The sequence below is a fragment of the Gorilla gorilla genome, chromosome 13 (assembly GCF_029281585.2).
Source record: "Gorilla gorilla gorilla isolate KB3781 chromosome 13, NHGRI_mGorGor1-v2.1_pri, whole genome shotgun sequence".
NCBI classification, from domain to species: domain Eukaryota; kingdom Metazoa; phylum Chordata; class Mammalia; order Primates; family Hominidae; genus Gorilla; species Gorilla gorilla.
The window spans coordinates 93,387,957-93,398,849 of NC_073237.2; the positions used below are offsets into that span (position 1 = coordinate 93,387,957).

At 44.6% G+C, this 10,893-nt stretch overlaps 1 long non-coding RNA gene across 2 annotated transcripts in view; it reads right to left on the bottom strand.

Moving 5' to 3' along the window:
- Positions 1-783: 783 nt before the first annotated feature.
- LOC109028236 (uncharacterized) overlaps positions 784-10,893 on the bottom strand; it is a 39,620-nt gene continuing 29,510 nt past the window's right edge. The window contains exons 3-4 of one of the 2 annotated variants that reach the window (XR_010130295.1): positions 9,850-9,955; positions 784-907 (exon numbers count right to left, since the gene is read on the bottom strand). This is a non-coding gene — a long non-coding RNA (uncharacterized lncRNA). Of the gene's footprint in view, positions 908-8,164; positions 9,956-10,893 lie in introns of those variants that run through there. The other variant, XR_010130294.1, reaches the window with a different exon arrangement.

A 10,893-nucleotide genomic window follows, 5' to 3' on the forward strand; every position in this document is an offset into this window, starting at 1 on the left:
TGTGTGTCTGTTCCCATACATCTTCCTGCAGCTGCAGGCGTATCCCCCGAGTCTGCTTTTAGCTTTCCTATCTTAGTGCCCCTGCAGGGAAAGGAATGTGCTTATTAAGACCCACTGTTTTACTGGGGCCCATTGTATGAAGGTGAAGTTTGGCAGTTACCCAAGAGACTTCCCCCACTCCCCGCTCTGTGCCAGAGCTGTCTTATCTGTGTTTCATTGTCTGCTTTTTCTGGCTGCTTGTTGTTAGAAGTGATTTTCTTGAAATGCATGAGGCTAGAAAGGGAGCTGGAACTTAAAGAGGCAGTGTTTGTCTGAGATGATGGTGCTCCTGCTCTGTCAACCAGAATTTTTTTTTTTTTTTTTAAAGACAAGATCTCTGGCTCTGTCGCCCAGGCTGGAGTGCAGTGGTGCCATTGTGGTTGACGGCAGCTGACTTCTTGGCTTCAAACAGTTCTCTTGCTTTGGCCTCCCAAAGTGCTGGGATTACAGGCATGAGCCACCACATTTGGCCACCGGTGGAATTTAGAGATGGATCCAACTCTCTGGGGGTTGGTTCCCTGGATGCATAAGAAAATGCAAACTGATAAGTAAAAAGCAAAATATTCAATCCCTTGGTTATTGTTATCTGTAATAGCTATGCAGACCAAAAGTTGAAATAACAGGCACTATAAACTTAAAGAAACTTACTTTTATCCTGAGCCAAGTTTGAGGACTAATAGCCAAGAAACAGAAACTCAGTGCAAACTGAGAATGTGTCCCGTGCACTATTTACATGTTGGGAATGGGAGGAGGGGGCAAAGGTGACATTGTTCCAATTCTATTTACGTGTTCTTTTGTATAGAAGACGGGAAGAGTAAAGCAAAGGTGACATTGTTCCAATTCTGACTGGTGCTCAGTTGCTTTGTACCTAAGATAAAGCAAATGAGCAGTTAATGTTTATGGGTTGAAAGGCTTAGGAAGTATGCAGGCATCTTAGGGTCTGGAGAGGGGTGATTGATTCTATCCTGCCTTTGGGCTTCATCTGATAGGCATTGTTGTCATCAGTACCTGCCAGTGAAATATTTGAGACTCCAGCCTTGCAGGGGAGGGTTGAGCTTTAGCTTACAGGTCTAGTATCTATTGCCTGTATGTCCAACCTGCAGCCATCTTGAATCGCCTAAACATTTTTTTCTGGGCTGGCTGCAGTGGCTCACATCTATAATCCCAGCACTTTGGAAGGCTGAGGTGGGAGAATTGCTTGAGCCCAGGAGTTTGAGACCAGCCTGGGCAATGTAGCGAAACCCTGTCTCTATAAAAGCTGTTTAAAAAAAAAAATAGCCAGGTGTGGCAGCATGCACCTATGGTCCCAGCTACTCGAGAGGCTGAGGTGGAGGCCTTGGAGGCTGAGGCTGCAGTGAGCCATGATAGTGCCACTGCACTCTAGCCTGGACAGCAGAGTGAGATCCTGTCTCAAAAAATTTTTTTTCATATTTTTCTTTTTCTGACAGCTGAAATGAAAATAAAAGAGAGTGCTGGGTCAGAGCTTGATGCTAGACCAAGCTCAGATTTCAGTGAGTCTGAGCTTTGGCCACTAGCCTCAAAGCTACGCACAAAGGAGAAAATTATGCAGGGACAACAGAAATACCTCTGAGACCCATGATTACCAAGAAAGTAGTCAGTGTCGGGGGAGGACAAAACCAAGTAACTGTTGAAACCAGAGGGTATGGTGGAAGGAATTGTTCATTTTGGAGACCAGTATCATTAGCGTTTACTAAAGCGGATTCTGAAGTAACTGACTTAGGAGCAGAGTCTTTGGTTTTGTATGCTACAGGGTGCAAGAGCATGTTTGGGTCGATGAGGGACCCACAGTTCACTATTGAACATCACAGATGGCTATGTATGATGCAGACACAGAGGAGGTTATTTCTGAGGGAACAGCCAACCTGGTGGATTGGAAAAAAGCCACTGTAAGGTCTGTTTACCCTGAGAAGGGAAACTGTCCCTCTCCCCCTGTAAATGCCAAGTGGAGCAACCCAGATGAAGCAATTGATATCCTTCATATGTAAGCCATGTGGGACTGGTTTTCTGATGAATGAATATTCACCTGCTGAATGTGCCTGTTACCCAGGTCATGGTAAATGCTGTGGTTAAGGGGACCCCTTCTGCATGGGCACCTCGTGTAACTTTATTGCTGTAAAATCCAGCTATGGTCAGAGAAGCCTTATGTAATTTACAGCTTTCCCTCATGGGGCTTACAGATGCTAATAAAACATTAGGGTAATTAACAAGAGAACGGGGAAAGGCAAAAGGGAGAGTCAGAGGTTCATCCCAGGAAGTGGAAATGTTTAAATTTAAAAAATAAAAACATTTTTAAATGTTATTAAGAAATAAGGTGAATGTTTTTAAAAACTGATAAAGGTGAAACACAGGGGAAAAGGAAAGGAGAGAGTCATGGGACTCATCCCAGCAGGGTGGAAATCTTTAGACGGTTATTTAAAAATGGAATGAATAAATAACTTGATGGAGTTGAAAGAAAAGTCTTAATACAATACTATCAAAGGTTGGATGGACCAAAGGGAGTCCGGCCCCCATTCCCCAATATTAAAGGATCGCAAACCAGTTTTCCGTATTTTCCCCAGTTTGGAGGAATTTTAAAAGGCAAAAAGATTACTATGAGAAATCCCACCTGGAATTGCCTGGGGCAATAGACTGGCTAATCAAGGTAAGCAGAGACCAGAGTCACTTGGCCAGACCCTTGCTGGAGACCAAAAGCCTTTTATATAAGAGAGGGTGAAAGTGGTCTGGGGATGGAGAGCGAAGTTCCTGGGACTAGAACATAAAAATGTAAGCATTGATAAGATTAAGAAAGTTGGAATGTTTACACCGCCTTCATGTAAAGTAGTTGTGTTTCCTTTACTTAAATGTTTTATAGGAACAGACATTGTATGTGAGTGGGGAATATTCTCCCTACTTATTTCTGGAAAACAGAAGGCATGTGAACCATCCTAAAAACAATATTAATTGGACATGCTAAAGGGGAACCGGTAAGATTACCCGAGCCCACACAGAAGACAGCAGAAGCTGGAGTGCCTGGAGAGACAGATTCTCCACTTGAGTACCCAGTACCCAGAAGAGCTCCATCATCATGAAAAGAAAATGGTTGGCCCAGCATGGTGGCTCACGCCTGTAATCCTAGTACTTTGGGAGGCTGAGACAGGCGGATCACGAGGACAAGAGATGGAGACCATCCTGGCCAACATGGTGAAACCCTGTCTCTACTAAAAATACAAAAATTAGCTGGCATGCGCCTGTAGTCCCAGCTACTTGGGAGGCTGAGGCAGGAGAATTGCTTGAACCCGGGAGGTGAAGGTTGCAGTGAGCTGAGATTGCGCCACTGCACTCCATCCTGGTGACAGAGTAAGACTTGGTGTAAAAAAAAAAAAAAAAAGAAAGAAAATAGTTGATACAGGGACATGCTACTGGGGGAAATGCAGGGAGGCACGCACCATCCCCACAAGCAGGTAGCCTCTTTTCCTCCAGGATTGACTTTGAAACCATCTGAAGAGCTGCTGGTACCGATTTCCACTTGCCCTACAAATACCTCTTAACTGAGTGATAAACAACTGCTTGGTTTGTGGACGGCAGTTCCAGGCAAGGGGACAACATTCAGTTTGTAAGCTGCCACTCTGATCAAGGAAGTCAAAAGCAAATCAGCTCGGTGGCCGACCTGCATGCTTCTTTCCTAGCAGTGACTGAGCAGTGGCGAAGCCTCTGTGTCTGGTTTTCACTGACTCATGGGCAGTGGCCAATGGCCTGGCGACATGGTCAGGCAGAGGGGCAATGGAAACCTGGTCTATTAAAGGGATGCCCGTATGGGGCCTGGCCCTGTGGAAATCTGAAGGGTGCATGAAAGTAATACATCGAATGCCCATCAGAAAATCTCCCTTCCAGGTTGGAAAGTTGCCTGGAATTGGCAGATATCCCTGTTTGCTGTTCTCACTTAGGGTGGCCACCTGGGTCCGTGAAATGAGTGGCTTTGGGAACTACAGCAGTGCAGAGATGGGCTGAGTCTAGACACGTTCCTCTTGCACCCTCTCAGGCACAAAATGCCAGTAAGAACTGTTCTGTCTGCCCGCAAGACAGACAGACACTGCCGATGGCTCCGGGATAGGCTCCCTTGCGGGAAGGCCCTGAACACAGCTGGCAAGTGAGACTGATGGGGTGGCCCTGGGGGCAACACACGGATTCTGACGGGAATGGACACTGGCTCGGGACTGGGCTTGGCTTACCTGGTGGGAGATGTAAGGACTCAGGGTGATCTCCAGAGCAGGAGATACTACACAGATGTGGAATCCTACCATCATTTCTCCAGAGGAAGGAACACACGGTACAGCCCGTGCTGTCTGACAGTGGGAAGGAGAGGTCCCCCTCAGAGTTATAGTTTGAGAGGGAAGTGGAGTGGGCCTTGGTTATCTGAACCAGGGGGAGATAAGACCATGAAGGGTTGGCTGACCTGCCTTCACAAGTGTGCGCTTATATGTACCAGGAGTGGGGCTAAAGAAGGGTCCCCATTCAGTTTTCCTCTATTTTTCTAGTGGACCTGGGAAAGGAGGGGCAGGGAGGATGCTGGTATGACTGCAATTCTTGACAAAGGAAGAGTACACTAGTATAATGACTATGATTTTTTCCTTTTTCTCCACATCACCTCAGGTTTCTTTTTCCCCTATCTGATGCAGTGGTCCTAGGATGAGGGCTACAAGTACAAGTGCAGGAAGCAGGGATGACTCCAAAGCAACAAACTGTAGCTGTGTTTCTCAACTTTATGCTGGCATTTCTAAGGGCCTGATAGAAGTGGGTTGTACAAAATTTGGGTTCATTAGTTTATACCTATGTAACCTTACCTCATCTGAGTGGGAGTGGGAGTGGACTGGGGGAAGCACTCGCTAGGCTAATATTGCTGCCTGCAATCTAGACCACCACTGTGGTGAGATATATATATATATATATATAAATATGCCTGTGTGACAGAGACCCCTGTCTCAAAAACATAATACACAATTTTTTATATAATTTTTTATTTTTTGAGACAGAGTTTTGCTCTTTCACCCAGGCTAGAGTGCAGTGGTGTGATCTTGGCTCACTGCAACCTCCACTTCCCGGGTTCAAGCAATTCTCCTGCCTCAGCCTTCCAAGTAGCTGGGCCACCACGCCTGGTTAATTTTTGTATTTTTAGTAGAGATGGGGTTTCATCATGTTGGCTAGGCTGGTCTCGAACTCCTGACCTCAAGTGATCTGCCCACCTCAGCCTCCCAAAGTGCTGGCATTACAGGTGTGAGCCTCTGTGCCTGGCCTTTATATAATTTTTTTTTTTTTTTTTTTTTTTTTTAGACAGAGTCTTGCTCTGTCGCCTAGGCTGGAGTTCAGAGGCCCAATCTCGGCTCACTGCAACCTCCGTCTCCCAGGTTCAAGTGATTCTCCTGCCTCAGCTTCCCAAGTAGCTGGGATTACAGGCGTGTGCCACCATGCCTGACTAATTTTTGTATTTTTAGTAGAGACAGGGTTTCACCATGTTGGCCAGGCTGGTCTTGAACTCCTGACCTCAAGTGAGCAGCCCGCCTTGGCTTCCCAAAGTGCTAGGATTACAGGCGTGAGCCACTGTGCCTGGCCTTTATATAAATTTTTTATATAAAATTTTATATAATTTTTTTTGAGACAGGGTCTCGCTCTGTCACACACGCTGTCATGGCTCACTGCAGTATTGACCTCTTGGGAACAAGTGATCCTCTCACTTCAGCCTCCCTAATAGCTGGGATCACAGCTGCATGCCACCATGCCTGGATAATTTTTGTATGTTTTGAAGAGATGAGGTCTCTCTATGTTGCCCAGGCTGGTCTCAAACTCCTGGGCTCAAGAGATCTGCCTGCTTCGGTCTCCCAGAGTGAGGGGAGTACAGACAGTGGCGATTTTAATTTCCCTTCCAAAGGTGGAAAAGTTTGGATATTAATGGAGAGAAAGGAATGGTAGCTGAGTGTAAAGAAATGAATAAATGGGTTATAAATTGAGGGAAGTCCAATGTTACATGAACACCTTGAAAGAAGCTCAGAGCAAGAGACGGTACTGTCTCTTAGCTCAATGATCCCAGATGCCTGAAAGGATGAAAGATGTGTGTGCCGAGACCACTCGCTTTTGGAACCCGGCAAGATGGACTGGAAGCCTGCAAACCTGAATGGCCTTGCCCTGGCAGACATTCATACAGTCTGATGGACTGGACTAATTATTAGTGACTGAACTGGATTCCACTAATGTAGCAGTATCTTTTGAGTTGCATGTCCTTTGGTTGTAAGAGACCCTGGTTCAAAGACCAGGGGTGGACTGTGATTGGTCTTCAACCCAATTCCTGACTTACAACTCCTAAAATCCTTAGAAACACCAAAATAATGGGTTTTTGTATGCAAATAAGTAGACTGGTGGCTGGTAGCCACTAGGTAGCTTCAGGATGGGGGCTGGTCACCAGAAAGGCCAAGGCAGGGTTAGGATTTGGACTTTGAGCCATGCCTGGAGAGGGGAGAAAAGTTTAAGTCTAAGCTGAACACCAGTGGCCAATAGTTTAATCAATCATGCCTACTTAATAAAACTTCCATAAAAACCCAAAAGGACAGGGCTCGAAGAGGTGGCACACCCAGGAAGGGTGTGGAAGCGCCACACTCCTTACCCCATACCGTGCCCTATGCATTTCTTCACCTGCGTCCATTGTAATATCCTTTTAAATAAATGGGCAATTGTAAATAGGTGTTTCCTTGAGTTCTATGAGCTGCTGTAGCAAATTAACCAAATCCAAAAAGAGGGTCGTGGGAGCCCCATCTTGAAGGCAGTTGTTCAGAAGTTCTGGAGGACTAGACTTGTGACTGGTGTCTGAAATGGGGACAGTCTTGTGGGACTGAGCCTTCGACCCGTGGGATTTGAGGCTATCTCCAGGTAGATAATACTGCAATTGAATTGGAAGACACCCAGCTGGTGTCCACTGCAGCAATGATTGCTTCCTTGCTGGTGGGGTAAAATCCCTGCACATTTGGTCCACAGAAGTCTTCTCTCTGCTCCAAGGATTCCACATGGACCTTTAAATGAATCTGAAGTCCTCTATGGATAATAGAATTGTCAAATATGCTCCCAATTCCACTATGGAAAAGGGAGTAGGTGTGAGGTAGAAAGTCTTGAGGTGTCCATGAAGCCATCTCATTCCCTTGATACAGGGAATCTCAGAAAGTATGGCCACTTACTCTTCTCCAGATCCCATCAAGAAAAAGAGAAGTCCTGAATGATGTTATGTAAAAGTACATCATGCTACCCATTGTCTCAGAAGACATTCTGACCAAGGCTACTGGTGCCTTTTTTTTTTTTTCTTGAGATGGAATCTTGCCCTGTCGCCCAGGCTGGAGTGCAGCGGCACAATCTTGGCTCACTGCAACCTCCGCCTCCCAGGTTCAAGCGATTCTTCTGTCTCCGCCTCCTGAGTAGCTGGGACTACAGGCGTGCACCACCACACCTGGCTAATGTTTGTACTTTTAGTAGAGATGGGGTTTTACCATGTTGGCCAGGCTGGTCTTGAACTCCTGACCTCAAGTGATCCGCTCACCTTGGCCTCCCAAAGTGCTGGGATTACAAGCATGAGCCACTGTGCTTGGCCATCCTGGCACCTTTCATCATGAATGGAATGTGCCTTGCCAATTCAGGTTTTCAGCCCTAACCATTTGTCAGGTAGCTCTGCTCTAGCTTACCCTATTGTGACCTGGTGTCTGGTCTCCATTTTCAAGGAGTTGCGTCACTGCACCGTGGAACCCCAGGATCCTGCACAGCGACTCCTGTTGGTGATTTCCAAATAATGGCTGAGGTTCCCACTCAGGTAGAACAGGTCATGGTGTGGATGGGGCAGCTATTGGAGGCCTGCAGCCTTGGAAGTTTCAACTCAAACACCCCTACCAACTTAGAGTTCCTCCTCAGGGACAAAGCATCCATTTTAATGATGAGAAAGGACCCATCTGCTGCCCACCACCAAAGGCAGCAGAAAAATGTCTAACATCATAAAGGGCATCAAATAACACACACTCTTCTATTTAGATCTAATAGACTTAACAGATCTTCTATTGAGATCTTTTATTTTAGATCTAATATACCATGGACACCTTTCTTTGTCGATATATATAGAGCATTCTACTGTTAGACCACATCATAATTCATTTAACAATCTCTTTTTCTCCTGTTGATGGACATTTAAATTTTTTTCACTTACAAACAACACTGCAATGAATATCTTTGTGCATGTGTTTTTATAGATGTTTAAAAATATTGTTATAAAACTGATATCTGGGCCGGGCATGGTGGCTCACGCCTGTAATTCCAACACTTTGGGAGGCCAAGGCAGGCAGATCACCTGAGGTCAGGAGCTTGAGACCAGCCTGGCCAACATGGTGAAACCCCGTCTCTACTGAAAATACGAAAATTAGCCGGGCGTGGTGGGGCATGCCTGTAATCCCAGTTACTCGGGAGACTGAGGCAGGAGAATCACTTGAACCCGGGAGGTGGGGGTTGCAGTGAGTTGAGAATGCACCATTGCACTCCAGCCTGGGCAACAAGAGCAAAACTCCATCTAAAAAAAGTAAATAAATAAAAATAGAAATAAAACTAATCTCTGGAAATGGAACTACTTGCTGAAAAAAGTTATTTTAATGTGTACTCCCTCTGTAGTTAAAGAGAATGTCTATAACCCTCACATCTTATAAATCAGCTCACTTTATAGGTAGAACATGACCTAATAGCTGGATTTTTTTTTTTTTTTTTTTGAGATGGAGTCTCCCTCTGTCGCCTAGGCTGGAGTGCACTGCAATCTCCGCCTCCCGGGTTCAAGTGATTTTTCTGCCTCAGCCTCCCCAAGTAGCTGGGACTACAGGCATGTGCCATCACACACAGCTAATTTTTTTTTTTGTATTTTTAGTAGAGACGAAGTTTCACCATGTTGGTCAGGCTGGTCTCGAACCCTTGACCTCAGGTGATCTGCCCATGTCGGTCTTCCAAAGTGCTGGGATTACAGGGATGAGCCACTGCACCTGGCTGATGTTTTTTATACAAAATTGAGGGTCTGTACATACACAACTGGAATGGATTTAATTAACTCCTCACAACATCACACCAAGTAGGAATTGCTAATCCATTCTCCAACTGAAAAACAAAAAGTGAGTTAGCTGTGTGTCCTTAGGCAAATAATTTCAGTTCTCTCTGCTTCTAGTTCCCCAGTAGAAAAAAGTAAATGGCAATATCTTCCTTCTCTACTACATAGGCGTGATGATCAGTTTTGCTTGTTAATTTGGGTGGGTTACAGTTCCCAGTTATTCAGTCAAACACGAATCTAGGTGGTATGCATGGATTTTGTGGATATGAAGAAAGTCCATATTAGTTAGGTTTAAATAAAGGAGATCATCCCAGATAATCTGAGTGGGCCTGATCCAATCAGTTGAAATATTTTAAGAGCAAAGCTGATGCTTCCCTGGGGAAGAAGAAATTCCACTCATGGGCTTGGCTGTACTGGACAGTCCTAGCATGGTTTTCGTGAGAGCCCACCCTACAGATTTTGAACTTGCCTGGCCAGGCCCCACAATTACATAAACCAATTCCCTGCAATAAATCTTGTCATGTGTATCTCCCACTGGCTCTGCCTCTTTGAGCACAATGGGCATGTGTTAGAAACTAAAGTACTATATATCTGCAAGGTATTTTACAGTGCCTCTGGATTGTGTGAGAACACAGTTTATAGTTTCAATGTGCTAGGGAGGATGATAAAAGAGAAAGACTGAAAAGATCTCTTGTTGCACACTGCACCTGGGTGAGTCTCATCTGAAGAACGAGTCGTGGTGGTCACTGCAGGAAGGACTCTGCAGATCCAGAGTGAAGCTGGCATCAGGCCCTGCGTCATGGTCCAGGTTCTCTGGAAAGAAAGAAAGGAAGGGAACAAATGAATGAGAAAGAAAGAAAGAAGGAAAGAAAGAAAGAAAGAAAGAAAGAAAGAGAGAAAGAGAAAGAGAGGGAGACAGAAAGAAAGAGAGAAAGAGAGAGCGAGAAAGAGAGAGAGGGAGGGAGGAAGGAAGGGAGGAAGGGAGGAAGGAAGGAAAGGGGAAAGAAAGAAAGAAGGGAAAGAAGGAGAGAGAAAGAGAAAGAATAGGAAAGAAAGAAAAAGAAAGAAAGAAAGAGAAAGAGAGGAAAAGAAAGAGAAAGACAAGACAAGACTGAAAAAACACAGGTCTGAGTGCTGGAATGTGGCTTGACCTCTAGCAGGCTTTGTGATATTTAATATAATAATAATAATCTCTTTGGAACTCCATTTTCTTATAAAATATAACAGGTAGGAGTTCGGTCTTTTTTTAGACCTAAAAAGGACTTTTTTTTTAGAGCTAACAAGGTTAAACTATGTGTTTGCTTAATATCCATGAATAGGCTTTAAAATCTTTTTTTAATTATCAGCTTTATTGAGGTATAGTTTATGTACAATGAAATTCACCAAATTTAAGTATACATGTTGATGAGTTTTGAATACATACGTACAAAATGCATACAATTGTGTCACCACCACCACCATCACAATAATTATTTAGAATATGAAGAAGAACAGAAGCCTGGACCCTGCCAGACACTGATCAGCTCTGTCCCTATGGCTTTGCCTTTATTAGAATCTCATAGAATAGATGTGTGTATGTTTCTGTGTCTGGCTTCCTTCACTTAGCACAATGCTTCTGAGATTCATGTTTGATCATTAGTGCGTTTTGTTCTAATTTCACACTGGCTATTTGTATATCTTCTAAAATAGACAGTTTATATCCTTTGCCCATTTTTTATTGGGTCATTGATTTTTTTCATCAGAGATGTATA